The sequence below is a fragment of the Schistocerca piceifrons genome, chromosome 9, assembly GCF_021461385.2.
Source record: "Schistocerca piceifrons isolate TAMUIC-IGC-003096 chromosome 9, iqSchPice1.1, whole genome shotgun sequence".
Lineage (NCBI taxonomy): Eukaryota > Metazoa > Arthropoda > Insecta > Orthoptera > Acrididae > Schistocerca > Schistocerca piceifrons.
This window is the reverse complement of record NC_060146.1, coordinates 27,513,838-27,539,081: the sequence shown is the minus strand read 5'-3', so window position 1 is coordinate 27,539,081 and position 25,244 is coordinate 27,513,838. Positions and strand designations below refer to the sequence as shown.

The window sequence follows — 25,244 nt, the reverse complement described above, 5'->3', positions numbered from 1 at the left end:
ATACAATCACTCAACGGCGACATATTCCCGTAAACCACATCATCATCATCAGCAGCAAAGAACCGAAGATGGCTGCTCACCCTGTCAGCTAGACCATTTATGTACACTGGGGTCCAACATTAAAGCAGCAAACGGACATTTTGCAAGGTTACGTTTATTTTTCCGCAGAACAGAATAAACACGCGATAGTAAAGTAGAAAAAATTAAAGAATACAGAACGTAAACAACTGCATCGTGCATAATGATAGACAAAAATGTTCGTTTTTTTTTTCAATCTAATGGATTTGCACACACATTCCGACAACAGGTTAATGTGCTGAGTACGGGATGTGACCACCTCTGGCAGCAAATACAGGCCTGCCAACAGCGGGGTATGCTGTCAATGATGTCAGCAGTCTCGTGTTCAGGCAGCAACACCCACTGCTGTTCACAGCCTTGGAGAGTGGCTGGCGGATGCTCACCCGATCCAAGTCACCTCCACAGTGCATCCCACACGTCTTTTACCGGGTTTAAATTGGGAGAACGAGCAGCCCACGCCATGCGTGCAGTATCTTCCGTTTCCAAGAAAATGTCAGCCCCTACATGAAGTCGAGCATTATCGCCCATCAGCACGACGTGTGGGCCCACAGCACCTCGCAGCAGCCGCAAATGATGTCCCGAGATCTCGTCACGACGCCTGACAGGTTCTCCCTTCTATTCCAGTCTCGTATTGTTCGTGGAAAGAAAGATTGTAGGTATGCCTCTGTATGGGCTCTAATCTCTAGGATTTTATCCTCATGGTCTCTTCGCGAGATATACGTAAGAGGGAGCAATATACTGCTTGACTCCTCGGTAAAGGTATGTTCTCGAAACTTCAACAAAACACCGTACCGACCTACTGACCGTCTCTCCTGCAGAGTCTTCCACTGGAGTTTATCTATCATCTCCGTAACGCTTTCGCGATTACTAAATGATACTGTAACGAAGCGCGCTGCTCTCCGTTGGATCTTCTCTATTTCCTCTATCAACCCCACCTGGTACGGACCCACACTGGTGAGCAATATTCAAGCAGTGGGCGAACAAGTGTACTGTAACCTACTTCCTTTGTTTTCCATTTGCATTTCATTAGGATTCTTCCATTGAATCTCAGTCTGGCATATGCTTTACCGAGGATCAACTTTATATGATCATTCCATTTTAAATCACTCCTAAACACTACTCCCAGATAATTTATGGAATTAACTGCTTCCAGTTGCTGACCTGCTACATTGTAGCTATATGATAAGGGAGCTTTCTTTCTATGTATTCGCAGCACATTACACTTGTCTACATTGAGATTCAATTGCCATTGCCTGGACCACGCGTCAATTCGCTGCAGATCCTCCTGCATTTCAGTACAATTTTCCATTGTTACAGCCTCTCGATATACCACAGTATCATCCGCAAAAAGCCTCAGTGAACTTCCGATGTCATCCACAAGGTCATTTAGGTATATTGTGAACAGCAACGGTCCTACGACACTCCCATGCGGCACACCTGAAATCACTCTTACTTCGGAAGACTTCTCTTCATTGAGAATGACATTCTGCGTTCTGTTATCTAGGAACTCTTCAATCCAATCACACAATTGGTCTGATAGTCCATATGCTCTTACTGTGTTCATTAAACGACTGTGGGGAACTGTATCGAACGCCTTGCGGAAGTCAAGAAACACGGCATCTACCTGGGAACCCGTGTCTATGGCCCTCTGAGTCTCTTGGGCGAATAGCGCGAGCTGGGCTTCACACGACCGTCTTTTTCGAAACCCACACTGATTCCTACAGAGTAGGTTTCTAGTCTCCAGAAAAGCCATTATACTCGAACATAATACGTGTTCCAAAATTCTACAAGTGATAGACGTTAGAGATATAGGTCTATACTTCTGCACATCTGTTCGACGTCCCTTCTTTAAAACGGGGATGACCTGTGCCCTTTTCCAATCCTTTGGAACGCTACGCTCTTCTAGAGACCTACGGTACACCGCTGCAAGAAGGGGGTCAAGTTCGTTCGCGTACTCTGTGTAAAATCGAACTGGTACCCCATCAGGTCCAGCGGCCTTTCCTCTTTTGAACGATTTTAATTGTTTATCTGTCCCTCTGTCATCTATTTCGATATCTACCATTTTGTCATCTAGAGAAGGAACTACAGTGCAGTCTTCCTCTGTGAAACAGCTCTGGAAAAAGACATTTAGTATTTCGGCCTTTAGTCTGTCATCCTCTGTTTCGGTACCATTTTGGTCACAGAGTGTCTGGACATTTTGTTTTGATCCACCTACCGCTTTGACAAAAGACCAAAATTTCTTAGGATTTTCTGCCAAGTCAGTACATAGAACTTTACTTTCGAATTTATTGAACGCCTCTCGCATAGCCCTCCTCACACTACATTTCGCTTCGCGCAATTTTTGTTTGTCTGCAAGGCTTTGGCTATGTTTATGTTTCCTGTGCAGTTCCCTTTGCTTCCGTCCGCAGCTCGTGGTCGTGAGGTAGCGTTCTCGCTTCCCGCGCCCGGGTTCCCGGGTTCGATTCCCGGCGGGGTCAGGGATTTTCTCTGCCTCGTGATGACTGGGTGTTGTGTGATGTCCTTAGGTTAGTTAGGTTTAAGTAGTTCTAAGTTCTAGGGGACTGATGACCATAGATGTTAAGTCCCATAGTGCTCGGTTGTACCATGGTGGCTCTTTTCCATCTCTTACGATCTTGCTTGGCACATACTCATCTAACGCATATTGTACGATGGTTTTGAAGTTTGTCCACTGATCCTCAACACTATCTGTACTTGAGACAAAACTTTTGTGTTCAGCCGTCAAGTACCCTGAAAACTGCTTTCTGTCACTTTTGCTAAACAGAAAAATCTTCCTACCCTTTTTAATATTCCTATTTACGGCTGAAATCATCGATGCCGTAACCACTTTATGATCGCTGATTCCCTGTTCTGCGTTAACTATTTCAAATAGTTCGGGTCTGTTTGTCACCAGAAGGTCTAATATGTTATCGCCACGAGTCGGTTCTCTGTTTAACTGCTCAAGGTAGTTTTCAGATAATGCATTTAAAAAAATTCACTGGATTCTTTGGCCCTCCCACCCGTTATAAACGTCTGAGTCTCCCAGTCTATATCCGGCAAATTAAAATCTCCACCCAGAACTATAACATGGTGGGGAAATCTACTCGAAATATTTTCCAAATTATCCTTCAGGTGCTCAGCCACAACAGCTGCTGAGCCAGGGGGCCTGTAGAGACATCCAATTACCATGTCTGAGCCTGCTTTAACCGTGACCTTCACCCAAATTATTTTACATTTCGGATCTCCGTCAATTTCCTTCGATACTATTGCACTTTTTATCGCTATAAACACGTCTCCCCCGTCACTGCCCAGCCTGTCTCTGCAGTATACATTCCAATCTGAGTTTAGAATTTCATTACTGTTTAGATCTGGTTTCAGCCAACTTTCTGTCCCTAGTACTAGGTGGGCATTGTGACCGTTTGTTAATGAAAACAGTTCTGGGACCTTTCTATAGACGCTCCTGCAGTTTACTATTAGCACATTAATATTGTTATTCCCTGTTGCATTTTGCCTACTCCTACCTTGCCGCGTCTCAGGAGGCGTCTTGTCGGGCCTAGGGAGGAAATTCTCTAACCTAAAAAACCCACATGTGCACTCCACACGTACTCCGCTACCCTCGTAGCCGGTTCCGGCGTGTAGTGCAAGCCTGACCTATTCAGGGGGACCCTACATTTCTCCATCCGATAGCGGAAGTCGAGAAATTTGCACCCCAGATCTCCGCAGGATAGTCTGAGCCTCTGGTTTATGCCTTCCACTCGGCTCCAAACCAGAGGACCGCGATCAGTTCTGGGAACGATACTACAAATAGTTAGCTCTGATTCCACCCCGCGAGCGAGGCTTTCCGCCTTCACCAATTCCGCCAACCGCCGGTACGAACTGAGGATGACCTCTGAACCCAGACGGCAGGAGTCATTGGTGCCGACATGAGCAACAATTTGCAGTCGGGTGAACCCAGTGCTCTCTATCGCCACCGGGAGGGCCTCCTCCACTTCGCGCGACTGCTACGGTCGCAGGTTCGAATCCTGCCTCGGGCATGGATCTGTGTGATGTCCTTAGGTTAGTTAGGTTTAAGTAGTTCTAAGTTCTAGGGGACTGATGACAACAGATGTTAAGTCCCATAGTGCTCAGAGCCATTTGAACCATTTCCTCCTCCACTTCTCGGATGAGACCCCTGGCAAGCAGACAGAGTGAACGTTGGAACTCCCATTCACTAGTAAACCCCTCCCCCCGCGTGGCTGTTCGGACCTTGCTGAAGGAGCGGCCACATGTCCACTCACAGGCAGAGCGGGCGATGCCACACGGCCAGCCTCCACATTGACCCTCCGCGTCGTGCGCCGCGAAAGCCGCTGAACCCGCCACTCTCCTTGGGGAGAGGGTGGCCCAACCGCGCCCGGTACCCGTGAAGATGTCTCGACAGCAGGGACAGTGGGTGAAGCATGTAACACCTGGGGTGTACCATGCGACGCACCAGACTCCCCACTGCCGCTACACTCCGAGGCAGCAGCCTGAAGACGGCTGACCGCGGCCATCAACACGCTCAGCTGTTCGCGAACAGTGGCCAGCTCCTCCTGCGTCCGTACACAGCAGTCACACATCCTATCCATCCTGAGAAATCAACAATTTACTGTAGAGAGTTAATCAACTTTTAACTAGACTGCTAATTCACTAAAGACGGCTGATAGCCGACTAAACTGTGATTACTAGACACTTCTTGTTGAAAACAATGAAAATAAGCGCTACCTGTCTCTGGACTGTATTGAAAACAAACACTAGCACTACTGGCACTGTAGCTGACTGAAGGGACTCTCTCTGACTCTATTCAAAACAAACACCATTACTAGTACTCGAAAATTCCTAAAAGCAAAAACACACGGAAGAAGTGAAAAGTAAGAAAAATACACTTAATACTTAAATTAACGTAGCTCGCTGCACAGCAGATGTGAAGCAGCCCACTCCCAGCCTGGAGCACTCCGGGAACAAATGTTTTCGAGCGCAGTTTGTCTATATAGTTTGTATTCGAGTGACAAAGTACATTATATAAATGCTGTTTTCATTAATTTATTTTGGATGTAAATAAATTATTTTCTTTACATTTTCGTTATTTTATTTGAAGAGCCGGCCGGTGTGGCCGAGCGGTTCTAGGCGCTTCAGTTTGGAACCGCGTGACCGCTACGGTCGCAGGTTCGAATCGTGCCTCGGGCATGGATGTGTGTGATGTCCTTAGGTTAGTTAGGTTTAAGTAGTTCTAAGTTCCAGGGGACTGATGACCTCAGATGTTAAGTCCCATAGTACTCAGAGCCATTTGAACTGATGAAACGTAAATTACATGTAATTCTCGTTTACAACACTCAAAATAAGATAATGATCGAAGCAGACGAAATGAATTAAAATTTGTACTGCGGTCGGGACTCGAACCCGGGACTTCTTGCTAGCAAGGCGGAAGTGCTAACCATTACACCACCTCAGTACAATGGTCAACATTGCTGCATGAACTACCTACGCTGAGCGCCTTCCCCAACACAAACTTCAATCTACTTTACCCTTACGTAATGTCACTACTGCCAGTGCTCTCCGTTATAGGCATGCACTGGACGTAATGGAACGTCCATGTACCATTGGTGATCTTATAGATCTTATATTTAAATGTTTCCCTGAGACATTTAATTCTCTTTTTATTATCTACGATAATGATCGAGGCAGACGAAATGAATCAAAATCTGTGCTGTGGCTGGGACTCGAACCCGGGTTTTCTTGCTTGCTAGGCGCGGACGTCCCATCACGCCCAATGCTGGGGTGCTTGCCTATATCGGAGAGCGCTGGCAGTAGTGACAATACGTAAGGGAAAAATGAATTCAAATTTGTGTTGGGGACGGCGCACAGCTTAGATAGTTCGAGAAGCAATGTTGACCATCGTACTGTGGTGGTGTAATGGTTAGCATTTCTGCTTAGCAATCATAAACACTTGTTTATTATTATATCTAAGCTTGTTGTTGAATGTTGTTGTTGTTGTGGTCTTCAGTCCTGAGACTGGTTTGATGCAGCTCTCCATGCTACTCTATCCTGTGCAAGCTTCTTCATCTCCCAGTACCTACTGCAACCTACATCCTTCTGAATCTGCTTAGTGTATTCATCTCTTGGTCTCCCTCTACGATTTTTACCCTCCACGCTGCCCTCCAATACTAAATTGGTGATCCCTTGATGCCTCAGAACATGTCCTGCCAACCGATCCCTTCGTCTGGTCAAGTTGTGCCACAAACTGCTCTTCTCCCCAATCCTATTCAGTACTTCCTCATTAGTTATGTGATCTACCCATCTAATCTTCAGCATTCTTCTGTAGCACCACATTTCGAAAGCTTCTATTCTCTTCTTGTCCAAACTATTTATCGTCCATGTTTCACTTCCATACATGGCTACACTCCATACAAATACTTTCAGAAATGACTTCGTGACACTTAAATCCATACTCGATGTTAACAAATTTCTCTTCTTCAGAAACGCTTTCCTTGCCATTGCCAGTCTACATTTTATATCCTCTCTACTTCGATCATCGTCAGTTATTTTCCTCCCCAAATAGCAAAACTCCTTTACTACTTTAAGTGTCTCATTTCCTAATCTAATTCCCTCAGCATCACCCGACTTAATTCGTCTACATTCCACTATCCTCGTTTTGCTTTTGTTGATGTTCATCTTATATCCTCCTTTCAAGACACTGTCCATTCCATTCAACTGCTCTTCCAAGTCCTTTGCTGTCTCTGACAGAATTACAATGTCATCGGCGAACCTCAAAGTTTTTATTTCTTCTCCATGGGTTTTAATACCTACTCCGAACTTTTCTTTTGTTTCCTTTACTGCTTGCTCAATATACAGATTGAATAACATCGGGGAGAGGCTACAACCCTGTCTTGCTCCCTTCCCAACCACTGCTTCCCTTTCATGTCCCACGACTCTTATAACTGCCATCTGGTTTCTGTACAAATTGTAAATAGCCTTTCGCTCCCTGTATTTTACCCCTGCCACCATTAGAATTTGAAAGAGAGTATTCCAGTCAACACTGTCAAAAGCTTTCTCTAAGTCTACAAATGCTAGAAACGTAGGTTTGCCTTTCCTTAATCTTTCTTCTAATATAAGTCGTAAGGTCAGTATTGCCTCACGTGTTCCAGTGTTTCTACGGAATCCAAACTGATCTTCCCCGAGGTCGGCTTCTACTAGTTTTTCTATTCGTCTGTAAAGAATTCTTGTTAGTTTTTTGCAGCTGTGGCTTATTAAACTAGTTGTTCAGTAATTTTCACATCTGTCAACACCTGCTTTCTTTGGGATTGGAATTATTATATTCTTCTTGAAGTCTGAGGGTATTGCGCCTGTCTCATACATCTTGCTCACCAGATGGTAGTGTTTTGTCAGGACTGGCTCTCCCAAGGCAGTCATTAGTTCTAATGGAATGTTGTGTACTCCTGGGGCCTTGTTTCGACTCAGGTCTTTCAGTGCTCTGTCAAACTCTTCACGCAGTATCATATCCCCCCTTTCATCTTCATGTACATCCTCTTCCATTTCAATAATATTGTGCTCAAGTACATCGCCGTTGTATAGAACCTCTATATACTCCTACCATCTTTCTACTTTCCATTCCTTGCTTAGAACTGGGTTTCCATCTGAGCTCTTGATAGTCATACATGTGGTTCTCTTTTCTCCAAAGGTCTCTTTAATTTTCCTGTAGGCAGTATTTATCTTACCCCTAGTGAGATTAGCCTCTAGCCATCCCTGCTTAGCCATTTTGCACTTCCTGTCGATCTCATTTTTGAAACGTTTGTATTCCTTTTTGCCTGCTTCATTTATTGCATTTTTATATTTTCTCCTTTCATCAACATTTCTTCTGTTACCCAAGGATTTCTACCAGCCCTTGTCTTTTTACCTACTTGATGCACTGCTGCCCTCAAAGCTACCCATTCTTCTTCTACTGTATTTCTTTCCCCCATTCCTGTCAATTGTTCCCTTATGCTCTCCCTGAAACTCTGTACAACCTCTGTTTTAGTCAGTTTATCGAGGTCCCATGTCCTTAAATTCCCAGCTTTTTGCAATTTCTTCAGTTTTAATCTATAGTTCATAACCAATAGATTGTGGTCAGAGTCCACATCTGCCCCTGGAAATATCTTACAATTTAAAACCTGGTTCCTAAATCTCTGTCTTACCATTATATAACCTACCTGATACCTTCTAGTATCTCCAGGCTTCTTCCATGTATACAACCTTCTTTTATGATTCTTGAACCAAGTGTTAGCTATGATTAAGTTATGCTCTGTGCAAAATTCTGCCACGCATCTTCCTCTATCATTCTTACCCCCAATCCATATTCACCTTCTACGTTTTCTTCTCTTCCTTTTCCTACTATTGAATTATCAGTCACCCATAACTATTAAATTTTCGTCTCCCTTTACTATTTGAATAATTTCTTGTATCTTCTCATACATTTCTTCAATTTCTTCGTCATCTGCAGAGCTAGTTGGCATATAAACTTGTACTACTGTAGTAGGCATGGGCTTCGTATCTGTCCTGGCCGTAATAATGCGTTCACTATGCTGATTGTAGTAGCTTACCCGCACTCCAATTTTTTTATTCATTATTAAACCTACTCCTGCATTACCCCTATTTGATTTTGTATTTATAACCCTGTATTCACCTGACCAAAAGTCTTGTTCCTCCCGCCACCGAACTTCACTAATTCCCACTATATCTAGCTTTAACCTATCCCTTTCCCTTTTTAAATTTTCTAACCTACCTGCCCGATAAGGGATCTGACATTCCACGCTCCGATCCGTAGAACGCCAGTTTTCTTTCTCCTGATAACGACGTCCTCTTGAGTAGTCGCCGCCCGGAGATCCGAATGGGGGACTATTATACCTCCGGAATATTTTACGCAAGAGGACGTCATCGTCATTTATCCATACAGTAAAGCTGCATGCCCTCAGGAAAAATTACGGCTGTAGTTTCCCCTTGCTTTCAGCCGTTTGCAGTACCAGCAAACCAAGGCCGTTTTGGTTAGTGTTACAAGGCCAGATCAGTCAATCATCCAGACTGTTGCCCCTGCAACTACTGAAAAGGCTGCTGCCCCTCTTCAGGAACCACAAGTTTGTCTGGCCTCTCAACAGATAGCCCTCCTTTGTGGTTGCACCTACGGTACGGCTATCTGTATCGTTGAGGCACGCAAGCCTGCCAACCAACGGCAAGGTCCATGGTTCATGTTGGGGAAAACCTTTCTTAACGGCAACAAACACGAGGCAACCAACTACGTTTAGTCTATCCTTTCCGAAAAAAAAAAATCGATTGAAGTTATCTCTGGCTTTACACCGCTTTCAGTACCTGTAACTTTGTGCTTCAGTGTTTTCTATCAGTGCCTGCAGCTCTGGTCTGTCCCAATACTGCTGGAACAATTTACTGTTACAATACCTGTGTTTCCTTTGTCAGTCCTTGTCCTGTGTTCGACCTGCACTCTTTGTGACAGAAACGCATTTTGTGACTCTCTACACTACTGGCCATTAAAATTGCTTCACCAAGAAGAAATGCAGATGATAAACGGGTATTCATTGGACAAATATATTATACTAGAACTGACATGTGATTACATTTTCACGCAATTTGGGTGCACAGATCCTGAGAAATCAGTACCCAGAACAACCACCTCTGGCCGTAATAACGGCCGTGATACTCCTGGGCATTGAGTCAAACAGAGCTTGGATGGCTTGCTCTACCTCTACCGCGAAAGGCAAAGGTCCCGAGTTCGAGTCTCGGTCCAGCACACAGTTTTAATCTGCCAGTAAGTTTCATATCAGCGCAGACTTCGCTGCAGAGTGAAAATCTCATTGTGGAACCATCTTCTTCCTATCGGTTGTACCGAGCGAGGTGGCGCAGTGGTTAGCACACTGGACTCGCATTCGGGAGGACGACGGTTCAATCCCGTCTCCGGCGATCCTGATTTAGGTTTTCCGTGATTTCCCTAAATCGTTTCAGGCAAATGCCGGGATGGATCCTTTGAAAGGGCACGGCCGATTTCCTTCCCCATCCTTCCCTAACCCGAGCTTGCGCTCCGTCTCTAATGACCTCGATGTCGACGGGACGTTAAACACCAACCACCACCACCACCTATCGGTTGTATTTCGCGTCTGTAGCACGTCATCTTCGTGGTGTAGCAATTTTAACGGCCAGTAGTGGAAAAACTCTCACAGTCCAAACCTCAGACCCCCGCTACCTGTGTAGCCGCCTCGTATACCGTACCGAATGTGTAAATTCTTCATTAAAAAGTCAAACACAACGTTTACGAAATCTATTTTACTTCAGTATTTGGAAGTCAGAAATTGTCATTCGGTAAAGACTATGACGTAATCATCGCAGAAACGAAGATTGCTTATAAAAACAGTATTATTTAAGGGACATAAAATGGGCTGTGCTTAATTTTTATTATGTACTAATAAAATACTTGTGCATTGCTCACTCAGTTTATCAGTTTAATTTAAATACCACATTGTGTTGCCAGATGCAGTTTTTCATGAAACTTTATATGCATACATATTATGTACGTGCATTTTCCATCCAAGATGTAATATTCCTAATATGCTTAGATATTGCGTTAGGCAATTATTTTGCAAGAGAAGGAAGGAGTGAAATATTTAGCACTTTGCCCTTTTTCTGGGCTGCTCCAATTAAACGGATTTCAGGAATAGTTACAGCTGGGATTTTATAATAATTTTGTCGAGTCATAATTCACACCATTTAGTACAAATTATTCACAGATAGAAATTATTGGGCGAAAGAACTAGTTGAATTCCTTGCATGTAACAGCACTAGCCGACCGAGACAGACGCAGCAGCAGGAAAATAACCGCATTTGTGACATTTATGAGTTCCTAACCAGGAGCGAATTTTATTGTACCATCTGTGTGCTTCCTTAGTTTAGTTTGTTGAGTTTCTGCGTGTAAATTTAATATCTAATAGCCACTGTTCTCGCGTTTTCGTTTGCGTCGGAAAGTAAACCGATTTCGTGACATATTACACGTTCCTAATCAGGGGCGAATTATTTAGGTTCACCTGAGTGCTTCGGTAGTTAGGTTTTTGAATATCTGCGTATTACTAGACACAGTTTGTGCGTTTTCGTCAGGGTCTACAGCAGATTTCCGCAGCGTGAGTCGATAGTCCGTTTATATGCATATTTAAGTTTTCCGCCGTCTTTAGGGACTGCGATTGTTGTATGCGGATGCGAGACGACTTGGTGACACTTCGCTCTCAGCTCCAGGCTGTGATGGCTTCGGTTACACAGCTTGAGGCTGCAGTGGATGGGCACCACTGTTGTGGGCCGGCCGTGGGGATACGACGGACGTCCAGCACGTCAGAGTCCTCCGATCGGTCCTCACCGGTGGCCAACCCAGTCACTGCTCGCACTGAGGCTGACCCCTCACCTGTGGTCGAGTGGGAGGTCGCCCCGGGGCGAAGCAGGCGGCGAAAGACTTTCCAGGTGGCTGCACGTAAGGCCTCCCCGGTTTGCCTGACAAACAGGTTCCAGGCGCAGTCTGTGGCTGGCACTGTTGCTGAGCCACATGCTGTCGCCTGTCCTGTTTCAGAGGAAACCACTCAGCCTGCAAGATCCTGGCAATCGCAGAGGGTGGGATTATTGGTAGTTGGGAGCTCCAACGTTAGGCGCGCTATGGGGCCCCTTAGGGACTTGGCTGATAAGATGGATAAGAAAACCAATGTGCACTCCTTGTGCATACCAGGTGGAGTCATTCCAGATGTGGAAAGGGTCCTCCCAGATGCCATCAAGAGCACAGGGTGCTGCCAATTGCAGGTGGTTGCTCACGTCGGTACCAATGACGTGTGTCACTTTGGATCAGAAGAGATTCTCTCTGGTTTCGAGCGGCTAACAGAAGTGGTAAAGGCTGCCAGTCTTGCTTGGAAGATGAAAGCAGAGCTGACCATTTGGAATATAGTCGACAGGACCGATTGCGGACCTCTGGTACAGAGCCAAGTGGAGGGTCTGAATCATAGGCTCAGACGGTTCTGCGACCATGTGGGCTGCAGATTCATCGACTTGTGCCAAAGAGTGGTTGGGTTTCGGGTTTCGCTGAATAGATCAGGTGTCCACTATACGCAAGAGACGGCTACACGGGTAGCAGGGGTTGTGTGGCGTGGACTGGAGGGTTTTTTAGGTTAGAGGGTCTCGGGAAAACACAAGAAGGGCTTCAGTCACAAAGGGTGCAGGCTGAACACGGGAAGAACGTAGATACAGGAACCATCGGTATAACAGTTGTAAATTGTCGTAGCTGTGTTGAGAAAGTACCGGAACTCCAAGAACTAATAGAAAGCACTGATGCTCAAATCGTTACAGGCACTGAAAGCTGGCTAAAGCCGGATACAAGCTCAGCCGAAATTTTTGCGAAGAACCTAACGGTGTTCCGAAAGGATAGGCTAAACACGGTTGGCGGTGGCGTGTTTGTTGCTGTTAGAAATAGTTCAACTTGTCGCGAAGTTGAACTAGATACTTCCTGTGAGCAGAGGTCATTGTAGGCAACCGGAATAAAATAATAATTGGATCATTTTACCGACCACCCAATTCAGATGATACAGTTGCTGAAAGGTTCAAAGAAAACATGAGATTGATTTCAAACACGTACCCGACTCATACGATAATAGCTCGTAGGGACTTTAATTTACCCTCGATATGCTGGCGAAAATACATGTTTAATTCCAAAGGTACGCGTAAAATATCCGAAATTGTGCTAAACGCATTATCTGAAAATTAGTTCGAGCAGCTAGTTCATGAGCCCACGCGAATAGTAAACGGTTGTGAAAACACACTTGAGCTCTTAGCAACAAATAATCCTGAGTTAATAACGAGCATCAAAACCGATACAGGGTTGTCGTTGCGAGATTGAATACTGTAATCCCAAAATCCTCGAAAAATAAGCGAAAAATATACCTATTCAAAAAAACAGATAAAAATTCACTTGACGCCTTCCTGGGAGACAATCTCCACTCATTCCAAATTAATAATTTTAGTATCGGCAGCAACTGAAAGATTGATACCAAATAAACTAACAAACAGCGGATCTGATCCTCCTTGGTACAGACAATGGGTCAGAACACTGTTGCAGAAACAACGAAACAAATATGCCAAATTTAAACAGACGCAAAATCCCCAAGATTGGCGATCTTTTACAGAAGCTCGAAATTTAGCCAGGACTTCAATGCGAGATGCTTATAACAGTTTTCACAACGAAACTTTGTCTCGAAACTCGGCAGAAAATCCAAAGAGATTCTGGTCGTATGTGAAGCAAGTTAGCGGCAAGAAACAATCAATGCCTTCTCTGCGCGATAGCAATGGAGATACGATCGAAGACAGTGCTGCCAAAGCAGAGTTATTAAACACAGCCTTCTGAAACTCCTCCACAAAAGAAGACGAAGTAAATGTTCCAGAATTCGAATCGAGAACTGCTGCCAACATGAGTAACTTACAAGAAAATATCCTCGGAGTAGTGAAGCAACTTAAATCCCTTAATAAAAGCAAGTCTTCTGGTCCAGACTGTGCACCAATTAGGTTCCTTTAGGAGGATGCTGATTCATTAGCCCCATACTTAACAATCATATACAATCGTTCGCTGGACGAAAGGTCCGTACCCAAAGACTGGAAAGTTGTACAGGTCACACCAATATTCAAGAAAGGTAGTAGGAGTAATCCACTAAATTACAGGCCCATATCGTTAATGTTCGATATGCAGCAGGATTTTAGAACATATATTGTGTTCAAACATTATGAATTACCTCGAAGGAAATGGTCTATTGACACACAGTCAACATGGGTTTAGAAAACATCGTTCCTGTGAAACACAACTAGCTCTTTATTCACACGAAGTGTTGAGTGCTATTGACAAGGGATTTCAGATCGATTCCTTATTTTTGGATTTCCGGAAGGCTTTTGACGCTGTACCACACAAGCGGCTCGTAGTGAAATTGCGTGCTTATGGAAATCGTCTCAGTTATGTGACTGGATTTGTGATTTCCTGTCAGAGAGGTCACAGTTCGTAGTAATTGATGGAAAGTCATCGAGCAAAAGTGATTTCTGGCGTTCCCCAAGGTAGCATTATAGGCCCTTTGCTGTTCTTTATCCACGCAAACGATCTGGGAGACAATCTGCGAAGCCGTCTTCAGTTGTTTGCAGATGACGCTGTCGTTTATCGACTAATAAAGTCATCAGAAGATCAAAAAAAAACTGCAAAACGATTTAGAAAAGATGTCTGAATGGTGTGAAATGTGGCAGTTGGCCCTAAATAACAAAAAGTGTGAGGTCATCCACATGAGTGCTAAAAGGAACTCGTTAAACTTCGGTTACACGATAAATCAGTATAATGTAAAAGCCGTAAATTCAACTAAATACCTAGGTATTACAATTACGAAAACTTACGTTGGAAGGAACACACAGAAAATGTTGTAGGGAAGACTAACCAAAGTGATGTTATTGGCAGGACACTTAGAAAATGTAACAGATCTACTAAGGAGACTGCCCACACTACACTTGTCCGTCCTCTTTTAGAATACTGTTGCACGGTGTGGGATCCTTACCAGATAGGACTGACGGAGTACATCGAAAAAGTTCAATGAAAGGCAGCGCGTTTTGTATTATCGCGACATATGGGAGAGAGTGTCACAGAAATGATACAGGATTTGGGCTGGACATCATTAAAAGAAAGGCGTTTTCCGTTGCGAAGGAATCTCCTCACGAAATTCCAGTCACCAACTTTCTTCTCCGAATGCAAAAATATTTTGTTGACACTGACCTACATATGGAAGAACGATCACCACGATATAATAATGGAAATCAGATATAGGTGTTCATTGTTTCCGCGCGCTATACGAGATTAGAATAATAGAGAATTATGAAGGTGGTTCGATGAACCATCCGCCAGGCACTTAAATGTGATTTGCAGAGTATCCATGTAGATGTAGAACAGGTGTGTTTACACTAGGGCTTTCTTCGTTTACTCCAATTAATGGGGCCATGAGATCTAAGTACTGGTTACAGATTTATAAGAAACATATTCCCAGACCAAGGCTTTGCACGTAGGCAGTATAGCGTGCGCAGCGCGTATCCTTAATGGAGCACGCTTCTGATAATTGCTAATACAGAAGTATTCATTTCGAATGCCAATGACATACATTGGCGCCATGCCAAGGTTGCCCAACTTACATCAGTGGTGAGAGAAGCCGGCCGTTGTGGCCGAGCGGTTCTAGGCGCTTCAGTCTGGAACCGCGCGACCACTACGGTCGCAGGTTCGAATCCTGCCTCGGGCATGGATGTGTGTGATGTCCTTAGGTTAGTTAGGTTTAAGTAGTTCTAAGCTCTAGGAGACTGATGACCTCAGAAGTTAAGTCCCATAGTGCTGAGAGCCATTTGAACCTTTTTTGTGGTCGGAGGTTGGTCCCTTCCTGTTCACGCCGTATACTAACAATGTTACAGTCAATATTAACAGTAGAAACTAAAAAAATAACTAAACTACGTCCGAACAGGCCATGAAGGCCCAACGGGACCGACCGGCCGCCGTGTCCTCCTCAGGCACAGGTATCACTGGATATGTGGTGAGCACACCGCTTTCCCGGCCGTATGTCAGTTTAAGAGACCGGAGCTGCTGCTTCACAATGAAGTAGCTTCTCAGTTTGCCTCACAAGGGCTGAGTGCATACCGCTTATCCACGGCGCTTGGCAAACTGTATGGTCACCAATCCGAGTGATAGCCCAGCCCGACAAGGCTTAACTTCGATGATGTGATGGGAGACGGTATGACTACTGCAGCAAGGCCGTTGGCAACATTAATAGCTAGCAGATGATGCAGTAATGTATAATAAATTCTTGACTAGAAAAAAGTTGCGTAAATGTTCAGTGAGATCTGGATAACATTTCAAAGTGGTAAAACAATTGGCAAGTTGCTTTAGATTTTCAGAAACGTAAAACTTTGCACTTCACGAAATGAGAAGAAAACATAGCGAACTATGATTACAACATAAATGGGTCACAGCTGGAAACGATCAACTCCTACAAGTGCCTGGGTGCAAAAATTTCTGGGGATATTATATTCCCTGAGTTGTATAATTAAAGCAGGTGACGTACCGCAGTTCATTGGTAGACTACTAGGAAAATGGAATCAGCCTAAATATGAGACCGATTACAGACTACTTGCGCAACCCAGCCGAGAGTATTAATCAAGAGGATGGAATCCAAACCGAATAAGACCATTAATGGATTTTTCACAGCCTAAAAGAAGGACAACGTGAACTGGAATGCTGAAATAAGGTAAACTTTCAGACGCTTGAAACGACGCAAAATACCCCGTGGCAGCCTACTTACATATTTTCCGTATTCCTCACTTGAACGTGTTTATTGCAAAGTCGTGGGATACCTGCTACTATCGTCTGAGGCCTCAGTTTCTGGGTGTAACGCAGCAGTTCACGTGGGGAGAAACACTGAGCCGCGTTGCCTCCCATAATGCGAGCGTCCTCGGTGCAGGACTTTGTCCAAGAGGAACTGACCCGTCGATTACTTCGCAAAAACATTCGATGATATTCATCTCGGGCGATCTGGACAGCCAAATCATTCGCTCCAGTTGCACAGAATGCCCTTCAAACCAATCAGGAACTATTGTAGCCTGGTGACATGGCACTTTTTCATCCATAAAAATAGCATCGCTGTTTGAGAGCTTAACGAATGGCTGCAAATGGCCTCCAAGTAGCCGAACATAACCATTTGCAGCGAGTGACAGTTTCAGTGGCCCATCCCATGTAAGCTCGTCCCACACGAGTGTGCCTCGTTGGACTACTTGGGTGCACAGCTTTGTGGGGTCTGCGCCGCTCTCGAACGCTGCCATCAGCTCTTATCGACTGAAATCGACCTGGCCGCGGTTTTCCAGTTGTCTAGGATCCACCCGACATGGACACGAGCCCACCAGAGGCTGTGCCGCTAGCAAAGGCACCCGTGTCGTTCGTCTGCTACCGTAGCCCATTGTCGCCAGATTTCGCCACACTGCCCTAACGGGTACATTCTTCGTAAGTTGCACATCGATTTTTGCGATTACTTGACGCAGTGTTGCTTGTCTGTTAGCATTGACAATTCTACTCAAAAGCCGCTGCTATCGGGAATTAGGTGAAGGCCGTCGCCCACTGAGTTGCCGTGGTGACAGGTGGTGCCTGAAATTCTCAAATATGCTGTTCTTGGCACACTCTTGACAGAATACAGAGCTCCCCGTCGATTTCCGACACGGAATGTCGAATGTGTCTGGCTGCAGCTACGTTCAAGGTCTGTTAATCCCTGGCGATAACGTCGGAAACCTTTCCACGCGGATCACCTGAGCACAAAAGACAGCTCCGCCAATGCACTGCCCTTATAAACGTTGTGTACGCGAGACCACCGCCGTCTCTGTTTGTGTACATCGCTATCCGATGACGTCTGTCACCTCAGTGCGCTACATTTTCCACACATCGCTGTCGTGGGGTCACGACGACGAGAGTCGACTAATTACGGGGCGCACATAGGCTTTCGAGCGTTTAATCTTCCTGTGCTGCATTCGCGTATTGAACAGGAAGAAGCCCTAATAGCTGTTACAACGGGAAGTACGCTTCGCCATGCGCTCGACAGTAATTTGCAGACTGTGGATGTAGATTCCACGATGTACACACAATAGAGAAGCAGGTAGGAAGGACGTGAACACGTCGCTCAGCGCAGCGAACTTACGTTTGCGGAGAATCCGGTTTCAGCAGCGTCGGCGCGGCGGCGGGATCACGTGCGCAGTAAGACCCCGGCCGAGGCCGCGTCACCGCAGCGCTCCGCGCATGCGCCGAGCCCGCTTCCTCTAGCGCAACACGCCACACCCGCTACGACGTCACGCCAGCTGGCTCCACGCCACGGCAGAGCGCTGTCCCCGTCCTCAGGTCTTGCCTTCAGCAAGGTCGGCTCCAGGGAGGCAGACGCGAACCACTGCCAAGGGCGACAGGTTTCTCGGTGCGGGGAAATCTTAAATTGTAATCTGGTTTGGAAAGGATCAATTACACAACACAGTGACGGTTTTGCATTAATAAAGAAGTGCGAGAATAAGTTGAAGTATAAACCATTTGTAATGTCTCTTGCAGCGGTCTCTCCGCGATATTTTCAGAAATTTTATAAATTGTATAACTCAGTACATATCTCGAAATATCTCTTCTTATCTTACCGATTATCAATGCAAAGTAGTTTCAAGCCCAATTATTCCTTGGAGCGTCCATTTACTCCATGGAATAGCTTCTCTGCTATCTATGTTTTCTCTTATGAAAAGAATGAAGGAATACTTGCCGATTAGTCGTGAAAGACGGAGGATGTATATGTATGTATTATTGAGCTAGTCGCCATCTTGATGAGATTCTGTATGAGAAGGAATTTAATACATGAACTAAACTAAAGTGTGTTCGCGTATTATTTAACTGATTATTATTGACAGCGTCTGCTTACTACGCTGTGTTGCACGGGATCAGTGGGGAACGTCTGATTTACACTGGACGAACCTGCCGTTTTGTATGCTCAATGTGGTGTCACCGCCAGACACCACACTTGCTAGGTGGTAGCCTTTAAATCGGCCGCGGTCCATTAGTATACGCCGGACCCGCGCGTCGCCACTGTCAGTGATCGCAGACCGAGCGCCACCACACGGCAGGTCTAGAGAGACGTACTAGCACTCGCCCCAGTTGTACAGCCGACTTTGCCAGAAGGGGTTCACTGACAACTACGCTCTCATTTGCCGAGACGATAGTTAGCATAGCCTTCAGCTACATTTGCTACGACCTAGCAAGGCGCCGTATTCAATTGATATTGAGATTCTATTAATGTATCATCAAGAGCGATGTTCTACAAATGTGGATTAAAGTTAAGTATTCCAGAAACTACGTACTTTTCTTTATAGCATTCATTACGTATCCTGTTTCAGACCTCACGCCAGCCTGCGTGAGTTTAAGCGCGTGCCTCTCGGCTTCCTCTCATTGTGTCTAGGCTGTCTTGTCTAGACACAACACTCAAGATATCCAGTTACTTCAAATAAATAGGCTAACACGGTCTTACCAGCAGATCTCCGGTCTTCCCCATGTGATCACCGAAAGTTAATAATCATTACAAATGTTTCCAAGAGATCGACTGACAATTTTCGTCGCACCGAGACTTCGAAATTGCTTCACTGCCTTATGGAATTTAAGTTAAGCTCAATTTAATCAGGATAGAACAGTATTGAACTGTGTGAATGTGATAAGCCTGCTTTGTGAATGAAAATTCCCTTAACATACGCATGTTTTTACTATCCTGATCAGTGAAGCTAAATCAGGCCGGTGTGAGAGAGGTTTTTAAATTTTAGATACACAAAAAAAATATTAAATTTAAAATATTAAACATTAATAAAATCTAACGTCTCGCGGGACATTATCTACGATACTGCGAAACACAAAACAAGTGAAGCACTGCAGTTGTTCACCTCGGGTGTGTATGAAATACTTTGACCACGGAAGTAGGCAAGGCATATCGAGGTGTCTTACCTTTCTTCACCATTTCCAGTTAGTAACAGTTTCCAATGTTAGTAAAAATAAAAAAAAATGGTCATCTCTGTTTTTAGTCTAGAATGTGATGCAGTAGTTTCTAAAAGACAATTACTGCCAGCTGCTACGAGAAAAAGAAGAAAATGACCGTAACAAGAAATTTTGGAAAAAAAAGTATTTTTTATTTTACTTCAAACTGTTGCTGAAACGGAACAACTGACCTATTTGGACTGTAAAAAAAATACATGAACATTCTGAAGGTTTAAATTTGTATATATAAAAGTAGCCCGAGACAAAAAAAGAACAAAAGAAAAATGAAATACCGTAAGACGTGTGAAACTGTTCCGCCTGTGTAACCAATTTTCGTTCTGTCGGACATTCTAGAAACTTCCAACGAGAAAGTTGTTAGGAAAACTATGAAATGAAAACTTTGAACATAGCTGCTAAGGTTCAGTGACCGTGTCAGAATTATATTAGAACAAATAAGCCCTCCATAACAAATATTAAGTCAAAATTGACCTGGTTTCGACGCCACTATGAGCGTCGTCTTCAGAATTAGACTAACTGTTCTAAAACATATTAGGTATATAATACATTAATAAAATTAAAGTTTGTACTGACTGGAAAAAGAAGCACATATTAAAAAAAGATCTAAGCCGGAAATACAACTCTTGTTCACAGTACGAGCAGCCCTTAGTGGCTCGCCATCTCACTTGCAACTATTCATGACGTCGCCTCTCCGGCTTAATATGTGACTTGTAAGTACTGCTTCTTTTTCCAGTCAGTACAAACTTTAATTTTATTAATGTATTATATACCTAATATGTTTTAGAACAGTCAGTCTAATTCTGAAGACGACGCTCATAGTAGCGTCGAAACCAGGTCAATTTTGACTTAATATTTGTTATGGAGGGCTTATTTGTTCTAATATAACTATGAAATTAATTTTGCTAACATCTGAGACATCACTACTGTATCGCGTGACGTACGAAAGTATTTTACTCGTATTTACCGCAGGCTCCGTGCGCGACAGCGCGTGTGTGTTTGTTTGCCGCCGACGCCGCCGCCACTCACGTTTTACTACCGAGAATATTCCCTATCTCCCAAATCTTTTTTTTTAATTTGCTGTTCTTATTGACTCTTCGCCATTCAATGATCACCCGAATCGGCGATATACGCTATAGAAAATTGACTGTATGTACTTTCAGGCCACTAATTCCGTTGAAACTGCATAATTTTATTTGCGGGTATGGTTCTGTGAAAGCCAAGTTTTATTCGAAGTATACTACAAGGTTATTGTGCACAGGTTACAATAAGTGCATTGTTCACAAAACTTGGTTCTTGCAGCTGCAGTGTCTCTGCACGCCATTAAAACATTTCGTCCTCCGTTATATTTTTATGAATCAAAAACCAAATGAGCGGAGAATACAAGGAACGTAGGTCTCTGAGGCAAAATAATCTGCTTCGCGGAGATCACCCTGTGTTTTTCTAGTCGTCTGACAGTCCCGTCGGTCGTGACGTCTAAGTACTGTTCCGTGCACTAACTTTTTGTCAAAATTGTGGCATTCCGTAAATTTCCGTTTTCATTTATATTCCTTTCTTGGAGAATCAAAAAACATGTTCATATCTAGAGATTCAGGCGACGTCGGTTTTGTTGTCATTTCAGGAACTTGCACTAAATTTGTATTATTTGTGGATTCTTCACTGTTAGCCAGATCAGTAAAATACTTCAGTACATTCGATTCAGACTGTTTCGTATCTCAGTTGGCTCATTACCAAACACACGTCGACGCTCCGTTTCGCAGAGGGGTGAAGCCGCACGTGAACGCACGACGTCGCACGGAGAAAGAGAGAACGTCCAGCCGCCTCTCAGCTGCCGCCCTGTGAACGAGCACGTGCGCCGGCAGAGCCCTGAGGCAGGCGCTTAGCCCGTGTTCCCACGTGCGCCTCACAACACTTTATGTCGGTCGTCGCCCAACTACGGCCGGGTCAGTTACTTGTGCGAACCGCTGTTCTAATAATAAGCATACAGTAACTAACACCAGAATGAAAATACGTCAACTAACGTTCAGAATTTTTTAAGAGTGTAGTTTTCCTGCTCAGCAAAAAACGAAAAATACTTGCAGAAAGAGTTACATAATGCAAACGAGACGGATGAAAAAAGTAGTTAAATTGTTTATTATTTCAATAGTGAACGCTATAAATGTTTAAACATTAATCCCACTGTGAGACAACTCAAAATGTTCGCGGTTCCCTACGCGATCACGGCTGTGCCGAACATGCGCCCCTCCGTCACATGATATCTTGCGAACCGTGGGTGAAGGGTATCAGACGATGCCATATTCCTTGACTTCCGGAAAGCGTTTGACTCGGTGCCCCACTGCAGACTCCTAACTAAGGTACGAGCATATGGGATTGGTTCCCAAGTATGTGAGTGGCTCGAAGACTTCTTAGGTAATAGAACCCAGTACGTTGTCCTCGATGGTGAGTGTTCATCGGAGGTGAGGGTATCATCTGGAGTGCCCCAGGGAAGTGTGGTAGGTCCGCTATTCTCTTCTATCTACATAAATGATCTTTTGGATAGGGTGGATAGAAATGTTCGGCTGTTTGCTGATGATGCTGTGGTGTAAGGGAAGGTGTCGTCGTTGAGTGATTGTAGGAGGATACAAGATGACTTGGACAGGATTTGTGATTGGTATAAAGAATGGCAGCTAACTCTAAATATAGAAAATGAAAATTAATACAGATGAATAGGAAAAAGAATCCTGTAACGCTTGAATACTCCATTAGTAGTGTAGCGCTTGTCACAGTCATGTCGATTAAATATTTGGGCGTAACATTGCAGAGCGATATGAAGTGGGACAAGCATGTAATGGCAGTTGTGGGGAAGGCGGATGGTCGTCTTCGGTTCATTGGTAGAATTTTGGGAAGATGTGGTTCATCTGCAAAGGAGACCGCTTATAGAACGCTGGTGCGACCTATTCTTGAGTACTGATCGAGCGTTTGGGATCCCTATCAGGTCGGATTGAGGGAGGACATAGAAGCAATTCAGCGGCGGGCTGCTACATTTGTTACTGGTAGGTTTGACCATCACGCGAGTGTTACAGGAATGCTTCAGGAACTCGGATGGGAGTCTCTGGAGGAAAGGAGGCGTTCTTTTCGTGAATCGCTACTGAGGAAATTTAGAGAACCAGCATTTGAGGCTGACTGCAGTACAATTTTACTGCCGCCATCTTTCATTTCGCGGAAAGACCACAAAGATAAGATAAGAGAGATTAGGGCTCGTACAGAGACATATAGGCAGTCATTTTTCCCTCATTCTGTTTGGGAGTGGAACAGGGAGAGAAGATGCTAGCTGTGGTACGAGGAACCCTCCGCCACGCACCGTGTGGTGGATTGCGGAGTGTGTATGTAGATGTAGATGTAATCGACGGCCACAAATGTGTCCCTTCACGGCGCCAGAAATAAGAGGTCGGCGCTACACGGAGGATCTGTCGGCGCTTTCCAGCGAAACTTCCTCAGTGTAGTCGAAACAACAGGCGTGCCAGCTGCCGGAGAGTGATGACGGCGAGAGACCGCCGGTCAGTGTCTTGCTGGAACGCGGCGCCACAGGCACGTGCAGTTCGACGCCGTCGGACGAAGAGGTGCGTGCCCGGGTACGACAACTGTTCAGGGGGCGCCCGACAACGTTTCTCCACGAAAGCACTCACCGACCTGTCTCACTGTGCGATACCTGTTTCAGCACTTACGTCTCTTAGTCCTGAAATAATAAACAATTTGCTTACTTTTCTCTATCTGTCTTGTCTCCAAATGACTGCCCCTTAAGGTACGTTTAATTTAAACTGACGTCGGTTATCTAAGTAAAATTGACTGCTTACCTCAGGGGCGGGCCACTGTGGGATTGCAGGATGTGAGAGGAGCAGTGTTTCGTTCAGTCTTTGTCTCCCAGTACTGCCAACTTACAGACGCGTGCGACTTGGACTGATCAGCTGCTGTGTTACAAATCCGGACCCAGAGGTAATGTGGACTCGCGAATGATCACTGCAGAGACGGTCATCTTCAAATGTGGTACTTATTTCTAGCAAGGAATATGCAATTAGATTAAGGCAGTTGTAGTACAATGAGTAATAGAAAACTGACTTTCAGATCATTTTACAACCTTTCGTGAAGGTGTCTCATATTCGGTAGTTCCTTTGAATACTACTACAATTACTGTTGGCAATCACACAGACAACACGACAACACTCCATCAGGCAGTTACAGGGTCACAACTCCGGGGGCACTCATCTCGAGACGAGCAACAGCCGGCACGCACTTTCCTCTCATCACGTCGGGAGGTTCCCACCCCGTTCTGTGGCATCTGGTGTCAGGCCTACCAGGTGAGTGCTCTGCCAAGCGAGTGAAATTATTATTCGTTCATCAGAAATATTTTCACGATTTATCATACCTACTGCAACTATGCTTGAAATATGAGCCCTAGTGCCTGCCAGTTAAGCTATAATTTACTCTCGCCCTTATTTCTTAACGCAACGGAATGGACAACGCATCTGACTAATAGTTTGTGCACATTTCTGATGGACCCACTCCACCCTGGCAACACCACATTTCCTTACTCTGGCATATATTTTAATCAAAGCTTGGACATCCCAGCAAGAAAATGGAGGTTATGGTAAAATACCTCAACAAAATGGCTATCCACAACTCAACAATCAAGGCCATTATTTGTCTCATATTTCTCCCTTTTATTACAATAAATTATTTCACGTTAATGTTGCAAAATTTCTTGCATTACACTTAAACAAAACAGTTAAACAAGGGATTCTCCACCCAGTGGACATGACATGACATAAGCGTTTTACTATTCTGTGGTCTCGTAATCTTTCTGTCTATTGCTGCTGTACACTTTCTGGATTGGTAATTAACCTTTCGCTACTTCATTCTCTCCCACACTCTCTTAACCTCATTCATTAACAACACAACGAATTTACTGACTTTCGTGCTGTACTAGGAAAAATCTTGCTTGACCTACCGTATATGAAACTAATTCGCTACTGTCTGATGCAAATCACACAGGTTAAATACACAAAATAAACCACACTGGCAGTATAAAACACATCACAAAAACAAAATGTTTGGTTACGTACTCGTTCTGCTTTCCCCCGTCAAACAATAGTCATCCCAGATTCACACGTCACTGACGCACGCGATAATTTTCCCACCACAAACTCTGGACGATTTATGCATATCTGCCAGTGCAATGCAGCCCACATGGTGTTGCCGGGTTCATGGCTGACTCACATTAATTCACTCTCAGAGTATGTGAGTATCAAATGGTTCAAATGGCTCTGAGCACTATGAGACTTAACTTCTAAGGTCATCAGTCCCCTAGAACTTAGAACTACGTAAACCTAACTAACCTAAGGACATCACACACATCCATGCCCGAGGCAGGACTCGAACCTGCGACCGCAGCGGTCGCGCGGTTCCAGACTGAAGCGCCTAGAACCGCTCGGCTGCTATCTGAATATCAAGGTGGCGTCACACTAATGTATCTCATAATGGAAGTTTTGGTGTCCTATTTACCTCACATACG

General features: G+C 44.6%; 1 protein-coding gene across 1 annotated transcript in view; it reads right to left on the bottom strand.

The window, feature by feature from the left end:
- LOC124717248 overlaps nt 1-17,878 on the bottom strand; it is a 105,503-nt gene extending 87,625 nt beyond the window's left edge. Inside the window, exon 1 of the mRNA XM_047244049.1 lies at nt 17,835-17,878. The gene's annotated coding sequence lies outside the window, so the exon portion shown is untranslated. The remainder of the gene's footprint in view (nt 1-17,834) is intronic.
- Nucleotides 17,879-25,244: the final 7,366 nt, after the last annotated feature.